At 34.4% G+C, this 18366-nt stretch overlaps 1 long non-coding RNA gene across 1 annotated transcript; it reads right to left on the bottom strand.

Moving 5' to 3' along the window:
• Positions 1-14379: 14379 nt before the first annotated feature.
• On the bottom strand, positions 14380-17032 carry LOC104648746 (uncharacterized). Its single transcript, XR_742716.4, has 4 exons — positions 16921-17032; positions 16814-16837; positions 16143-16242; positions 14380-14694 (listed from the first exon to the last, which is right to left on the bottom strand). It is a non-coding gene; the product is annotated as an uncharacterized lncRNA (long non-coding RNA).
• Between the last annotated feature and the right edge of the window lie 1334 nt (positions 17033-18366).

Raw genomic sequence — 18366 nt, 5'->3', positions numbered from 1 at the left:
ACCAAGAGAAATATTTACCCATCAACATCAACTGCATCCTTTTATTTGGAAAGAGTAAATACAAAGAGAATCATCGAACACGACATCAAGAGAAATATCAACTATACATCAGGATTTTATATTTTTGACATCGAATGAAGAGTACATTGAAGATTATATTGCAAACATAATACATAAGCTTTATTTGCTTTACGACAAACCCAATGGAGTTGACGTCAAATACTGAAGAGAGCAATAAAGTATCAACACGATAAAAGACATTGTCTCCCATTTAAATTGCATTTTTATGCTAATGTTTTATCCCAGTCTATGTTGAGAGCATCTGGAAGGATGAATTCTCCAAAAGAAACCACAGGTGCAAACGACATCAAAAGGATACAACACAACATGGAACTTTTCCTTAGAAGCAAACTGGGACATTGTCCAATGTGGAGTGCCAACTCTTAGGATTTGAGCAGACCAGTGACTTCCACTACAATCAAAACACACCCCCATTAGAAGGCATGCAAGTTTTTCTTTGGGTTTGTCAGTTTCAGTTTCGTATCCGAAAATTTTGGTATCTACTGAAAGAAGCTTTCCTTCTGAATGAAAATGCCACATTCATGGCTAAGAGGTTAGAATACTCCTTTTCATATTCGACTTAATGTGTCACTTGTCTAAAACCAAAAGTTATCTAGAACAATAGGTTTCTTTTTTGTCGAATCGAGTCGAACTACAAACTGCCTGATTCCCGAGGTACAATGGTATGTAGGCGGGCTCAATGTTGAAAACTCGGTTGTATTCCAACATTTGATCTTAAACCTTATTCTTGAGCATTTCGGTCCCTTTTTAATTCGGTATCGGGTGACTTTTGAATTCTATAAAAATCGTGCGTCAAATCAATCCTATTACACTACAAGTGGCCTGAATTATCATATAGCCAGAGATATGTAGCAGACTCACTTTTGGGGTTCGACCATATTTCTTTAAGTTTGTGCCAAATCCCTTTTTCCAAATAGGAATATGTGGTCGGTCAAAATTGGATTAGTCAATTTCATTTTTCTCAAATTTCTTGCATCAATCCAAGTAAAATGAGAGACAGTTGTTGACGCCTAATTTTGACCCTCCCCGATATAAATTAAAATTTCAGCATCTTTAATTCCAAACTATTGCAAATAATTCATTTTATAAAATTCAAATATTTTTTCAAGTTAATTTTAGTCATTTTATGATTTTTGAGCGATAAATATTTGTTTTATATAATTATCATATTTTATTAACAAAAAAAAGGATCTAGTCAAAAAGATTTTACTTTTACATAAGTATCCAATTAATTAGTGTATCCATACAATTAATTATATATTTAATTATTTAGTTTATGGTTAAATTGGTTATTTAATTTTTTAAAGTTAAGTGAGGCTCATTAATTAATTTTCCTATAAATTCGGTTTGTTTAAATTTTGACTAATTCATCGATCGAACTAATTTTATTATAACCGAAATTTATTCAATATTATAACTGAAGTCTATATATATTTTTTCAAATTTTTAAAGAGTCATTTTTTGGGCCAACAAATCAAATTACAATTCCTCATCCCAGGCCACCTTTCATCAGCCCACTTTTGATTTTCCATGTTTATTCCAACATCCCCAACTTCTTCATAACACAAACCCAACTCTCCAAATACCCAATCCCAGCCCACTTCCTAATGACCCGCCACGACCCAATTATATTCACAAAAGAACTCAAAAATTCCTAAAGCATTCGAACGTTCTCACAAGTTGTGACATTGATGAGTTTAACACCAGCAGACGACATAAGTCACATCTGTTCCAAGTAGTTCAAAGACGACCATGTGCATGGATGACACCAGCGAACGGGCCTCACTTCCCTCACGCGGTGGCGAGTTCACGGAGATACACGACATGAACACGGAAAGCTCTCACCCTTTCTCCTATGTCTCGTACTACAATTGTACAATGTTTTCGTCTTTGAAGTCTTGTCTTTTACTCGCTTGGATGGATTCCACATCGAGTTCAAGGACTTTGAATTGATCCAATTCATCCAATTCCTGCCTCGTCCGAATTTTTGTTGATTTCTTCTGAAAATTTGTACGAGGAACAACCTTTTTTGGTTCAGGGAAAGAAATTTTAATTTGAAGAAAGGCTAGGGAATTTTCGATTCTAACCTCATCCGTCCTTTTCCCCCATTTGGGAACACTAATTATTGGGGGATATAAAAGCTCCCTCTCCTCCTGTAGAAAGGGTGGGCCATTCTTCACGAAGAGAGGGTGTTAAATTTTATTCTACTATCAAAAATTAGCTGAAAATACTACTGAGAAAAATACAAAGGTTCTCGGAGTTAAAAAATAGGCTCGACGTACACAAGTCATATAGTGTATATTTACGTTTCGGCTTCGTTTTGGAACTCAACGCTTTTGCTCCGTCTTCTTAGTCTCATCTTGGTGGAAGCATCGTCTTCGCATTAGCTCGTCGTATCATTTTTACTACTTAAGGATAGATGAATGACTACTTTTCCTTTTCCTTCTTTATGTTTTCATTGAGAGATTAAGTCGGCGAATATTTATTATCGGTTATGAGTTTGTCTTACACGATGTGAATCTGAGTCTAACTTTCCTCGTCATCAAAATCTTTCTGAAATGAGTATAGGTATTTTTTTTTGAAGAATATTTTTCGCCTGTTTGAGTTTTGCGTTCCCCTTCTATGGGTCTTCTTAAGTTTTCTTGTTTGATTGTGCTTGTTTCAACTATGATTTACCTATTTACTAGTTGTGTTAATATTGTTTTATTCCCATTATGTAGAAGACGCATCCATGCCTTCATTACGTGTTTAGAAAGCATTAAATTAGTTTACGCTGCTGTGTGTCTAGTTTCTTATTAATATAGGTTGATTTTTGTTAAAATTGTGTTCTTCAAGAGTATGCTTACGAATTTGTTCATGTCCCTCTCTCAAAATTTATTGTTTCTAAAAATATAGTTTGGTTTATGTTAATATTATTTAATAGTTGAAATTTTGAAATTTTATACCTTATCATAGTTATTCTTCATTGACGTATCCATTTTGTGATAAGAGTTTTCCTTTAGAAACATTGATTTTAATACTGTCATGCAAATATTGCTCTTAGTTTGGCGTTAATTAGCAATGCATTCTAAGTATACTTCGTTGTGTGTTTCTTAAGTTAGCCATTATGAGGTTTTCAACCATTGTCCATGAATGTTACATGGTGACTTGAGCCCTTGGGTTTTAATGTTTGGTTTTGGTTCAAAATAGTTGGTCTAGTTCTTGGTTTGGATTATATATATATATATATATATATATATATATATATATATATATATATATATATAAATGTGTATGTGTGTGTATGTGTGCGCGCGCGTGTGTGTGTATGTGTGTGTGTTTGGCTACAACTTTTGGTAAGTCTTGATGTCAAAATCAGTAGCACTACTTCATGAATTCTTGCAGTACAACCATGCTTGTCTCTAATTTTTTTGTCGAAATACTTGGTAACATTGTTGTTCACTTGATTTTCTTTTATCATTATCAAATATACCAAAAGACGTACATTTCTTACTAAGTTGGGTCCTAATGATTGATTTAATCGAAACCTTTTATTTTATTCTAATAATCTGCAATATGTATCATGGTTATATGTTTAGTGATAAATCAAGTGTCTTGTTAATGCTATTTCAAAAATAATTTTATCTTGATTCATGGGATGAGAGCAGGCTATCGAAGGGTCGGCATTTCTGTTGGTTCCCTAGTCGTAATTTCGAAACTCGCTAATATTATTTGTGTCATATCGCATAATATAATTTTCAGCATGCTTCAATTCCCCTTTGCTTCCGTCTTGTTTCCATTTATTTTAGATAGTCCAATCCTAATTCATTTTCTTGAAACATGGAAGTTGTTGGAGTGCTTTTGGTTACAATGCTAATCATCTGTAAAGATCACAACATAGTAATCTAATTTGGTCATTTGCCTATATTATTTGGAGTCATTTATATGCATTTATGTGAGACAATGGTGGAGATGTTCATTGTTCTGTTTGTTGGCATGAATCGAGGCCACTAACCTTTTCTATGCATTTGTTCTCCTTTATTCAGACTTTCATGCATTTGACTTGATCGAATTTATTTTGCTATACTAGTCTGATAACTCGCGTTATCTATTAATATTTTTATTATTTTGAGGCTCTAATTCCATATCATTATTTGGTTGCATGTGATGCCATCCGAGTTCGCTATGAACTCTCACATTCCTTTCGAATTTTGGGAGAACCATAAAGGGTCAAAATTCATTCCTTCTTCGACTCAAGATCGACATACAAACGAAGGAGTTTAAGATTTCAACCCATTAAGCCCAAATTTTTTTGTACCATTTTGCATTTAGTTATTTTTGGGGTCTAAGTCCTTGTTTCTTTCTATTTATTTACTGTTGTTGTTAGAATTTTAGGACACGTCAAGAAGTGGGCCTTAGGCTCAAAACAAAAGAAATGGGTCCAATACCAGTCAAGGGAAACAGAATTCAGACTTGGACCCAAATAACTCTCTCTTTTACTTTACCTCTTATCCATTGGTTATTATTATTTATTGTTAGCTTTATGGTAAAAAATTTCAAATCCCGCAAGACGTTGTTTTTCGTTTTAATAACTTAACTAAATCGACCTTCTTTAGATAGACCAAAAATGATAATTAATAATATTTACAAATAAAAACCTCATTAAGATGATAAAGTTGATATTGTCTCATCTTTAGAAAGATTTTTTTAATAAATTGGAATCAAGTTATTTTAAGCCAAACAAAGTTAGTTGTTCGATAATCGCAAGTTAGTGAATATTTTTGGCGTCGTAATTCTTCCAAAAATATTAATGTGACTTCCAAAATCCCTTTTAAAACTCTTTCAAATTAATTTCCTGTTTTAGTCAATTTGAAGAATATTTTTCTTGATTTTTCTGTAAAAATTAAGTGGCGACTCTAAACAAGTCTAAAAAAACATAAAACATTTTTTCTTTCAAATAAAACAGTTACTCATGTCTATCGTGCTTGTCCTATTTTGTTTATGGGTTTTCAGACTTGGGCTTATTTGGTGACTTTTGATATGAACGACTTTGACATATTCTTAGGCACAACTTGGTTGTTCCCCATAATGTTGTGTTTAATTGTAATACTAACCATGTGACTCTAGAAATTCTGGGAAGTGAAAATTTAGAGTGTCTAGTAATTAGTAGAGCAAGTTTATTTGGCTTATTTGGCCCATATTAGGGATGTTGAGATTGAGGCTCCATCAATTGGGTCTATTCCTGTGGTATCTGAATTTAGTGAAGAATTTCCTAATGATTCGCGTGGCTCATCTTTGAGTGACAAACTTAGGAAAAATTAGGCTAAGGAAAGAAAGAGGTAGTACCTGATTTGGTGAAAAAATGAGAATACTTGTCTCGCATGTCCTTCTCGGTCTCCCAAGTAGCTTCCTTAACAGGATGATGCCTCAACTAAACCTTCATAGACTTAATCTCCTTTGTCCTCAGTTTACGTACATCACGATCAACAATAGCAATCGGTTCTTCCTTGTATTGTAGGTCTTTGTCTAGAACAATTGAGTCTCACTTAATCATATAATCCCCATCACCATGATACCTCTTCAGCATGGATACATGGAATATCGGATGAACACTTGATGAATTAGGTGGTAGCGCAAATCTGTACGCTACCAGTTCCTCACATTCAAGAATCTCAAATGGACCAATGTATCTAGGAATCAACTTATCCCTTTTACCGAATCTCATCACCCCTTTCTTAGGTCATACCTTAAGAAGAACGTTCTCGTCAGTCTCAAAGTTCATGTCTCTTATCTTATGAACCACATACTTCTTTTGTCTACTCTTTGCTGCTAGAAGTTTATCTTGAATTCTCTTCTCCTTATCGTGAGCATCCTTTACTAAATCAACCCCAAAGGTTTCACATCTCTAGTCTCGATCAACCTACAGATGATCTACATCCCCTCCCATATAATGCCTTAAATGGTGTCATATCAATGCTTGAGTGATAACTTTTGTTATAGGAAAAGTTGCACAAGGGTAAAAATTTATCCCAATGTCCTCAAAAATCAATCACACATGTTGTCAGCATGTCTTCACAAAACTTGAATAGTCCTCTCACACTATCCATCCGTTTGTGGGTGAAAAGTTGTACTAAAAGTGAGTTGGGTTCCCAATTCATTGGGCAATTTCTGCCAAAATATGGAGATGAATTGGGTACCATGTATAAGATGATAGAAAGGGGCACTCAATTCAACCTCACTATCTCTTTCACATAAACCTTAGCCAACTGTTCCGCATTATAATCTATCCTTTTCGGAATGAAACGGACAGACTTAGTCAATATATTAACCAGTACCCATATAGAATCAAATTTTCCCAAAGTCTTGGGAATACCAATCGTAAATTTCATAACCATTCTTTCCCACTTCCATTCCAGAATTTGCATTCTTTGAAGTAAGCCTGTCGGCCTTTGATTCTCATATTTAACTTTTTGGCAATTTTGACACTTCGCAACAAACTCTGCGATGTCTTTCTTCATACCCGACCACCAATAAATTCACTTTTTCTTGGTCACACCCAGATGAATATAATATCGCGAACCATGAAATTTTGCTAACAAATTTTGGATCAAGTCATCAAATTAGGGAACATAAATTCTCCCTCTAATTTTGAAAAGTTGTACCTTACCATTTGCCAAATTCTCCTTGATTTTGTTCAAATTTTCACCCTCAAATTGTCTGGCCTTGATCTCCTCAAAGAAGGTGGCGTTAACTTAAATGCTAGCTAACACCCCACCCCTTTTAGAGATGCCCAACTGCATGAGATTAGACTCTAAATTTTGATTTTATTGCCAGAAGTCTCTTGGTTTCACTCAAGTAGGTTAAGCTACACATACTTACTGCCTTTCAACTCAAGGAATCTGCCACCACATTAGCCTTGTCTGGATGGTATTGAATGATCACATCATAATCTTTAAGTAACTCGATCCCCCTTCGCTGCCTCAAATTTAGATCCTTTCGACTGAACACATGCTGCAAACTACAATTAATGCGATAGAGGTAATATCACCAAATCTTCAGAGTGAACACTACAAATACCAACTCCAAATCATGTGTTAGGTAATTCCTCCCATGCACCTTCAATTGGCGCGAGGCGTGAGCCATAACATTCTTAACCTGCATCAACACAACACCTAAACCAGAATATGAAGCATCACAATAAATAACTTGCCCTTTTGGAAGCTTTCCTCACACTTATCATTCCGTTCAAATGGAATTTACTTTTTTGTCAAATTAGTCAAGTGAGTAGAAGTGGAGGCAAATTCTTAAAAAAGGGCAATAAAGCTAGCGAGTCCCACAAAGCTCCTAAATGTTGTCACTGAAATAGGCCGAACACAATTCTTAACCTCTTCAATCTTTTGAGGATCTACCTTTACACCTTCTTTTGAAACTACATACCCCAAGAATGCAACCGATTTCAACAAAAATTCTCACTTAGAAAATTTAGCTTATAACTATTGTTTCCCAAGAACACCTAGAATAATATGAAGAAGAATAATATGAAGATAGTCGGCATGCTCTTCCTCATTTTTTGAATAGACCAAAATATCATCAATAAATACTATCACAAACGAATAAAGAAATGGTTTGAATACCCCATTCATTAAACTCATGAAAGCTACAGGTGTATTGGTCAAACCAAAAGACATAACCAAAAACTTATAGTGCCCATAGAGAGTTCTAAAAGTCATCTTGGGCACATCTTCCAACCTAATTTTCAATTTATGGTACTCAAATCGTAGATCAATCTTAGAGAAACAGTTGCCCCTTGCAATTGGTCAAAGAGATTTTCGATTCTAGGAAAGGAAGACTTGTTTCCAATAGTGACTGTATTAAATTTTCAGTAATCTATAGACATTCTCATGCTACCATCCTTCTTATTAACAAACAAAGATGGAGTGCCCCATGGGGAGGAATTAGGGCGAATAAATCCCTTATAAAGAAGCTGTTGGATTTGATCCTTAATCTCTCTTAATTCTGCCGGAGCCATGTGATATGGACGAATGGAGATGGGGTGCATACCAGGCTCTAAATCAATGCAAAAATCTATATCTCTATTCGAAGGCATACCATGCAAGTCATTGGGAAACACTTCACTAAATTTGGTCACCACATGAATGAACTCAGTGGATGGACAACATTCCTAATATGGGCCAAATAAGCCCAACAAGTTTGCTCTACCAATTTACTAGCCCTAATGGAGAATATAATCTTGGCTTGCTTAGGCTTGTACACCCTTTCCCACTCTTATATTTTCCTTTCAAGAATTTCCAGAGTCGCAGACTTAGTACTACAATTCAACACATCATAATAGGTGGACAACAAAGTCATTCCTAATATATATCAAAGTCATTCATATCCAAAATCACTAAATCAGCCCGTCAGAAATCCCGTAAAAAAATAGGGGAACCACGATAGACTAGGGTAACTATGACTGTCTCTCCAACTAGGGTAGAAACATGAATAGGGGCATCAAGTACATCAGATATCATATCAAACTTGGAAGAAAATCTCACTGACACATAATAATAAGTAGAAACCGAATCAAATAATACATTAGCCATATACTCACACACAAGAATAGTACATGTGATCACAACATCAGATGTCTCTGCCTCATTCTTTTCCAAAAAAGCATAACATTGCGCCCTATCATCTTGATAGACCCTTCCCTGCTTGTTTGCACATTAACTTTCCCTCCACCACCATTTCCTCTACCTCCACGACCTCGTTGATTACCTCCTCGACCACCTTGTGGACATCCTCTACTATTGTTATAATTCCATGGGGGTACCACTGCTTTAGATGTCTATTGCGCAGAGTCTAGCACAGGCGAGTAGGGGAAATATCTCCTCATATGTACAAATTCTCCACAAATATAATAAATACGATCAAATGATGGTTTTATGCTCTCCGAAAGCGCGACTCCTCTGCTATCTTGAAAATTATAAGATGAGTTTACTGAAAAGCTACATGTAGAGGCCGGCGTAGTGGATTGAATTGGCTTGGTTGTCAGCATTGGCAAACCATATCCTTTAGAATAGGAGCCTTGAAAATTTCTTGAGTTCTTGGCTCTCTTATCCAACGCCTTAGCCTGTCCATCTCGCCTCACCCCCCACTTTCTTCATATAGTCTGTCACCTCATTAAAACTCCTCCCTCCATAATTCATATGTACAGATAACACTTGCAACTCAGAATTCCATATCCAAATAAATAATTTGATCCTCTCTTCCTATGTAGTCACTAACTACACAGAATATAAAAAAAGCATGGGACTTGGCCTCACAAGCAGCCACACACATACCAGCTTGCTCTAATACCATAAAATCATCCTTCTTACGATCCTTCAGAGTTCTAGGCACATATTTTTCCTAGAATGGAGCATGAAATTGGGTCCAAGTGAATGTAGGTAAAGTAGAAGATCTACAATCTATATATGGTCTTCACCATTCCTTGGACTCAACTTGATGTTCAAAGGACAAAACTCAAGCCCATGTTGGCGAACAATACACAGTTTATGCAACCTCTCGTAACAATCTAAGATAAACACATAAGAGTCTTCCGATTCAAAACCCAAAAATACAGGCTTAAGCTTCAAGAACTTAGTCAACATGTTATGCTCATTACTGGTCATAACAGAACCCAACAAATAATGCAACAAAGCATCATTACCTCCTTTTCCACTCACCTTTGGAGCAGTGCTAGAAGTAGGAGGATTGGTGAGAGAATGAGTTACTTGGACAGTGGGGGGGGGGGGGGGAGGGGGAATTCGAGGACATACCAAACCATTTAAAAAATACATAGTCTGCTGCACTAGCACTCGGTCTAAGGGAGGAACAGATACGGCTTCCACTGGTACCTCTTTCTCTTATCCAATTTCTTCAATATTTCCAACTTCGATATCCTCTTCATCTCCTCATTATGCGTAGGAGGGTTCTCATTTGTAGGAACATTTTCAATTGGTACCTTATGCCCATCTTGCTGTAATCTCCTTCGACCTGTACCCCTAGTTCTTCATCAACCCCTGCTTTGACCACGAGCTCTCACTGCAGGTTTCTCAACTGGAGCATTGACTATATCTGCAGGATAAACATCATTGAACCATATATTAACCATCTGCGGACAGAAGAGTGCAGGAGGTAAGATACCAATTTGTACCACCTAGATACTGATGCTTCTTTTGATACATGATCAATGACAGTAGCTTGCAGTTTGAGTGTCTACGAATCGAAGCGAGTATCGTAACCCAACCAAGGGTTGGGGTCGTGGTCCAAGGGAGAGGTAGTGACAATAGTAGCTAAATTAGAATTTTAGTTCTAGTTAGTTATAGTTTGAGAACATATTGAATAAAAGCAAAGTAAATTTAATTTGTGATACGTAAGTGTTGAATGTCAAAAGGTTTTGTCATGAGTTTTGTAAAAATAGTAAAACCAAAGGGGAATCAAGTAATGAGAGAAGTTCTTGGTGTGCGACCACTATATTTGTTGGAGTAAACCTTTGGGTACATGATTTCGATAGGAAATTTGCAAGATAATTATGAGGCTAAGCTTTAGGTGAAAGTAAATTCCCTCTCAGAAAACTTACCCCATATAAAATAGGTGCCTCTCGGACACCCACTCGTCTACTGAAGACTAGACTACGTATGACCCACACCCGCTCTTTTGATGATGAGTGCTAGGATATGAGACTAGGGTTCACCCTCTCGGGCTGAACCTCAAATCTCCCCACTTCTTGGGCCATCAGTCTAGCGGTCTTGGTTTCGCAACCTCTCTAGAGCAAGACGAAACACATGGGTGGTTTTATATTTGCAACTACAAACCCATTAACTTAAACCAACACAACTAGGTGACATGCATCTAACCTATTAGGAAACAAGACCCAACAATAATATCAATACATATTTTCTATATCACACCCCAAGAAGGGGAATTTTTAGACACACATAAAGCAATAATCAAATATACCTAAAATGATAAAGAAATCAAATGTGTATAAGAAACTAAACCTTAATATGAGCAAAGGAAGAAGAATGGAGAAGACCCACTTCCAATTTGAGGAAGAAGAGCTCCTTTCTTCACGTCTCTCACAAAGAGTTTAGCATTTATAAACTTTAGAAATTATGTCTATACTTTATGATTCCTCTGTAAAAATAATAAAGAGTTTAGCATTTAAAAAATTCAGAATTTGTGCTGGAGAATCCATTTAGTGAGGTAAGTCGCGAATGCCGAGTGATTCGGTCATTCGCCCTTCTTCTAGAGCATCGCCGTCTGTGCTTTGCCTTCAGTCTTTTTTATCCACTTCTTGCTTTGCTTGCTAGAACAAGGGAGAAATACATCATTATGAATGATCACCAAGTATACTTGGTGACGCTCATGTGTTCCTTTTCTGCTCTTTTCATCCCTTTGTTCCCATTTTTCCCCAAAGTGTCCATGATTACACTAAAACATCAAATAAGGCCCAATATGATTGTACCCAAGCTATATCATGAAGAAAAGTAAAGGTGCCCAAGTAATATCCCAATTAGTTCTCCAATTCCTAGTGTATCCAAGTAATGATTATTGTGAAAACCAGAATATAAAGAATTGAACACCAAATAACATCAAAAGGCGAGAACCAAGCAACATTTTTTACCATCAAAGTATCAATGCACGATTCCCAACTAGAAAATCAGCTAAATTACTAGTATGGTGATAGTTTATAACTTCTATTTCATATTTATGCGAGTAAGTTTCCCAGCAATGATGATAGATAATGAGTTGGAATCAAAGCAGGTTGTTTTTGCCAGAGAACTTGGAATAGAAACTTACTTGAAACATCCAAGGCCAGCGGCTAGATGACCAGTAAAGCCCATGGCAAGCCTTGTTTCAACCATACCACCAATCGTCATATTTATGCCCGAGTACTTCACAAATGGAATAATTTCCAGATCCCCAAGAACCTTAACTTTGGCAACCTTACTGCTAATGATATCAGCAAGACTTTCTTGCACTATCCTTATAACATCAATCAAACTTCAACATTTCTCATCAGCAGCAACAAATATCCCATATTTGTCCTTTGTAATATGATTGACATGACTAAGACCTTCCTAATCATCTCTATGAATAGGTTATTCAAATAGCACTGAAGTCACATTCGTTTCTGACAGGAAATTAGAGATTTGTGATTTCTCTTTCAAATAGATAATGAGGTATCAAAACAACTGAAAAAACCTAATCATTTATAATAGAGATATGCCTAAAATATGAGAGGGAAGATAGAGAAGTGAGATTCAGTTGTTTTGTAATTCCTCTGTCCATACATATAGTGAACATTAGATCCACATTATAACTTTAAAAATGAAAATAATTTACCATGCAACTTATATAGGACTTTAAAATCTTCATTTGCCATGTAACCTTCATTAGAATCTAAGATAAACTATTAATCAGGATGTGTTGCATGCCATGATCGATTTTGGGAGTTCTACTCACCCGAATTCAATTTTGTAAAGTCATACGGATTGTTTATCGAGTTATTAACTACTCATGCAAACAAAATCATAAATGATTCACTCGATTTTTATCAAATTTCCACGCACCTCAAAGACTCTAATTTCGTCTAAATTTGGACTAGATCGGAAAAAAATCAAATACTCTAAAAATATTTTTTGACCCAAATTTTCCCCGTTGGCTTTTCTATAACGACGATAACCTAATCGTTGCAGTGGAACATTTGGATATTGAGTATTTGTCTCAATGAATATCTCTGCATTCAGTTGATTAAATAAAAAAAATATAGAAAATGTTACCTTCCTTGAACAATTACAAAAAGTTAATATTCTCATATTATAATAATTATGTTTGCTAAAAAAATTACTTACGTAAACTAACTTTTAAACGAGTTAAATATAAATTAGGTTTAGATGTATACTCCTGAATACAAATAGAATACATGTGTTAATCTTGACATTCTTCCTCAATTATAGCTTGCGTGTATTTATTTAACATAAAACATAAGTTACCCAACAATACGAACAAACCCTTTTGTGGTTCTTTCGTCGTTCTAATTTGCTTGTATAATTATAATTTTCTTAAATAATATTGTACACTTGTACTTCGAGCTCCCAGAGATCTTTTTGAAGGCATGCCGTCCCAATTAGAATCTGAATTGTAGCCATGGTAATAGAAGAATCATAAAAGTAACATTAGCAATGATATATCAAGGCAATTGAGATTTTTAATTTTGATTTTATATTAGTCACCTGATTGTAACACTAAAACTTATAAACAAAAGTAATTCAAAAAAAAAAGATGATACCTTTGAAGTTAAATTTTAGTTCAGTGTAAATGAGAATTCACGAAAAAGATTAAACACATTCCTAAACAAGAAAAATAGCATGCTTAGTTATCCGAAGAAATAATATTAATACACACTTGAAGTTGTTTTGACTTTTAAAAATACACTTTTTACACAATCTGGATTATCAATATATAATTCTTTTTCAAAATGATTAATCAATAAATATCATCCATTTGTTTATATGATAAAATAATTCAATGAAGTATAAATATGTACAATAGTTTGTTGTGATAGAAACTTTATTAAACAACAAATAAAATATCCACAAGTCACCACCACATAAGAATAGAGAACTAATTGGGAAGAGCGGTTCATATTACTCTTTTGCTGCCTAGAGTCATTCCTTGATGTCTTAGCCCTCTTATTCTTAAACTATTTTCTATCCCTCACCTTGTCATCCTGAACTTATTGTGCATAGATCATTAGTATTGCTATGTACATATCCCCTACAAACATATCAACCTTGCCTTCCTTAATTGGTAAACAAGGTAACACAACAATGAACATACTCGTCTTTCTTCTCCTATCAGCAACCATTTTGTTGATTCTCTTAGCTCACAGGGAAAGAAACCCCTTATAAATGAACTCTCAAAATATTCAAATTCTCAATCACTTACACATAAGTACGAGTTAGAAATAAACTATATAGATATGAACTCTATTTGAGTATGAAAGAATAGAAGGAATTTCCTAAATTTTGAAGCCTCCTAATTATAGACGTGGCACGCTTCACACCGATATCTAGGACTCCACAAACATTACTTCATAGACTATCTAGGACTGTTGAAATTTGTGCTCTGATATCAAGTTTGTCATGACCCGAGCCTACACCCTGGCGGGACTGACACTCGAGAACCATTGCTGGCGCCAAGTGAATCCTTGGACTTACTTACTTACTCAGTGGAAGGTTTTGAGAAAAAATAAAAGGATTCACATGATGAATAACTCAACTCTCTCAAACTGAACTCATAATGTTTTAAACATAAACATTTAACCTAGATAAAATGACAACTCAAATCTGCATATAAGAATATAACAAAATGATGACAAATGAACTAACATCTGATAGATTATCTATGAAGTCTCTAAAATAACTTAGATGGATGTTGGGACAGGATCACAACATTCTAATAAACTGACTAATACTTAAATAAGAAAAAAGGATCCTCTAGGAAGCAATAAGGCTCACAACCAGACTCTGAGTGCTCAACATGATCAACGAGGTGCTGGATGTTGATCCTGATTACCTCCGCCTGCATTATAAGATGATGCAGGACAATTGACATCAGTACATTGAATTTATGAGTATGCAAGTTGAAATTATAAACAAGACACAAGCTTAAATGGAACCGAAGAATTGAGCTGGATCAATTCAACTCAACCTAACTAAACTGATTTCAATATAAAGTAGTGTAAATAAATAGAGTATAAAGAAAAGCTTTAAAACATGGTTTTCAACTATGTGTATTTGAAAATACACTAATAACACTGTATGTATGAAAAGACAATATGAACTCTGTTTGTGTATAAAAATACAAATATCTCATATATATGCAATTACAAAATACTGATGTGAATGTTTCTCTAATCGAGAACTATCACTTAAGAGTTATCATGATTATACACCACTATGCCATATGCTGTCAAGGTCATCGTATACCTTTCCATGAGAATAGAACCTAAATTACTAATTGAATTCACTAGTCTATGCTAAAAGCTTCTTAAGGAGTCATGTAAAAAGTATGGTCCTTTACTACAACATGATAGATACATGGTTTATGGAGACTTGAGTTGATATGAACTCGTATCCCCAATTTGGTGATCAATTCTACTCCCAAAATATATTTAGCTCATACGGTTTCAAAAACAAACTTCTTTCTATGGTTTTAGATAATTACTCAAAACTTAGCTTAAAAGCTATCTTTAAATCGATATTCTCTTTCTTTCTCAAATGTGAAAACATTTTTAAACTCTTCGGAATACTTAGTTCCCTTATAGATTTTTGAGGAATGAACTCAACTTCTTACTCTTTTCTTAACTTAAAACTTAAGTCTTAGAACAAAGTTAGAACATTTTTGAAATACTTTTAAAAATCTTTAATGTACTTCTCTTGAATTGCTTCTTGATTTCTAAACTTGACTCTTAATGTTTCTTGAATTGAATTATGGATTCAAGTATCATGATTTATCATAGAAAATGTCTCAATATGTTTAGGAGTGTTTTTAGATAGCTAAACATGAGAAAAGATCGAAAGTTTACTATCTGAAACTAGTCTACAATACAGAGGTGTATTTAGATTTTGGTTGTGAAAATAATTAATGAGGCAAAATGGTCCGTGACTGCTCCGCGATGCGAAGAGAATTTTTGGGACTGGTGCGCGACACGGTACCAATTCCCTGATTTGCCCGACTTTTCCTTGTTTCGTCTTCCAGTCCCAATTCACCTAAACTCGACTATTCTTCACAATTCTTCTTTAGATTCAGATACCCCGCATATCTACCCATGAACCTAACTCAAAATAACCTTAAACTCGCTGTAAAGACCTAAGAATTTTCTCAAGTCAACCCAATTCTAGAACAGAAAATAAATTCAAGAACACCATTCAAGATTTATCAACTTTCAACTTTCTAGAACAAACTTCTCTAAATAAACAAGATTGGTGCATGGGTGAATGAACCTAATGTATGAAAGACTCACATACCTCGTAGGGATCACCCCTTGACGAAATCCATGAGCGAATCTTGAAGAACTCAACGAATTTTTCTCCTCTTTTCTCTTCTTCTTTTCTCTTCTCTAAAACTCTGGCTCAATATCGTGAGAGGGTAAACTGATTAGTGCCAGTTTAGTACTTACAATAATTACCAAAAACTAAATAACTTAATTGGGTGCAGAAAAATACCATATTACCCTTTGAAAATTCAAATTGAACTTTCCTTATTTGAACAACCCAACTTCGAATGTGAATAACTCACTCATATAAAGTTGGAACCGCGCAAACTCAGCGATGTAGGAATATGATACTTGGAATAACACCTAACTCATCTTGATCTAGGAGTTAGTAGGAATATGATATTTTGAATAACACCTAACTCATCTTGAGCTAGGGGTTATGGTCATTTGAAGTTTACCAAAAAACTCAACTCAACTTAACCATTTTTTTCAAAGCTTTTATTATTTTAAAAAAAAATCACTCTTTCTAATTCAAGCTCTTTCTAGTTCTTCCGATTAGCGAGATGTTCCCCGTATACCCCAAGGAGTTTAGAAGGAAAGGACATATAATGGTTGATTTTCTAGTTGACTACTTTCATAAAATCGAAAAATATCCTGTTTGTAGTCATGTTGAACCATGTTATCTTTTAAAAAAAATATTACCTGATTCGCACCATATCAACCAACCTGAACCAATTCAAAAAAATAATTGAATATGTGGAAAGGGATATATGACACTTTGCCAAGTCCAATTTTTTATGCTTACATACCTTGTACTTGAAGTTGGCTGAAATTCTATGTGAAATGTTAAATGCTTGTCTTAATGTAGTTGGATAGGATAGCATCACCAACTGCTACTGAACTAGAAAGCATTGTAACGGATTGTATTGGGATATTAATATATCTTCCCAACACATACATTTTTTCTAGTTTTGGAGGAGGTGTTATACAAGGTACGTAATGTGTCGAATTTAAACTAGACTTTTCTTCCACCTTAATTATATCTTTGTATACGTTATTTGGTAGTAAGTAGTATTAAAGTATGTAGGATTAATACATTTCAACCATGATATTATTTTGGTTCACCTCTCACAGACTATTGCAATATTAATATAGCTTGGATATCATTCAAAACCTTTCTAATGTCATGTTAAAATGTTTTGGAAAAAATGATGCTGATATCTCGAAAGAAATTATTTTATTTCCTTTTATACTTGTAAGAGAATGTTATTTTATATCCTAAATATTTTCTCTCCATAAATAGTATTCTATTGCCATTATTATAATCCTTTAATAACACATTATTTTCTGTCATTATATGGATGTTACAAAATATCTCTTTGCTGAATAAATTTCCTTCAATTCATTAATTGTGTTCAATGCCTTTTATGGCTTTGACTATTTCAACATTGACATATTAGAGAGGTTAGTAATGTCCTATATAAGTCTAACTCTTAGTGATGGTGAGTAAGAGTGAAGACAAGATAACAATTCTTCTTTTCATATGTTCGTATGCTGGCTTTTCTTTTTATTGAATCTTTGTTAATTTCTGCCTATTAATTTTATATTAGAAGAACTTGTTGAATATTGGGGATACACTCATACTGGATGAAATATCTTTAAGGACGGTGTCTTTGGACACGCCTCAAGTGATGAGAATTTCCTATAAAAGATATTGGTGAAGTACAATCTTTGATGAATTTAGTACAAGTGTTTGTGATGAAATCATTTTTCCGTAAGATTTACAACAATCTTAAGAATATCTTATACTTTAATTTTAGGAAAAATACTACTTGAAAAATTGTGTAAAATAAAAAAGAAAGTGAATGGAAAGGCAACAAGTTGGATATGGATGTGTATGGACGAAAGTTCAAGCTAATAAGGTAAGTGATGATATTTTATGTTCATATTTTAATTGAATTTGCGTGTGATAAGTTTTAGAGATCGCTACTTCCATTAAGTAAATGTAAATTTATATAAGTGGATGATATAAGTTGTTGTGGTCATTTCTCAAGTAAATTTGTGAAAGTTTTTGGGTTTGATATAGTTGAACACATTTGTGTGAATTAAAATTATTGTGTCCTACACCCAAATTGGAGAAGAAGGAAAATTTTTATATATTGGTGATTATAGAACTACTTGAAGTTCTTAGAATGAAAAAATATTAAAATATTCACATCTATATATTGTCATTTCTTGAGGTGGTACATGATATT

The sequence above is a fragment of the Solanum lycopersicum genome, chromosome 8 (genome assembly GCF_036512215.1).
Source record: "Solanum lycopersicum chromosome 8, SLM_r2.1".
Classification (NCBI taxonomy): domain Eukaryota; kingdom Viridiplantae; phylum Streptophyta; class Magnoliopsida; order Solanales; family Solanaceae; genus Solanum; species Solanum lycopersicum.
Note: the sequence above shows the minus strand (reverse complement) of the source record. Positions and strands in the feature narration are given on the sequence as shown.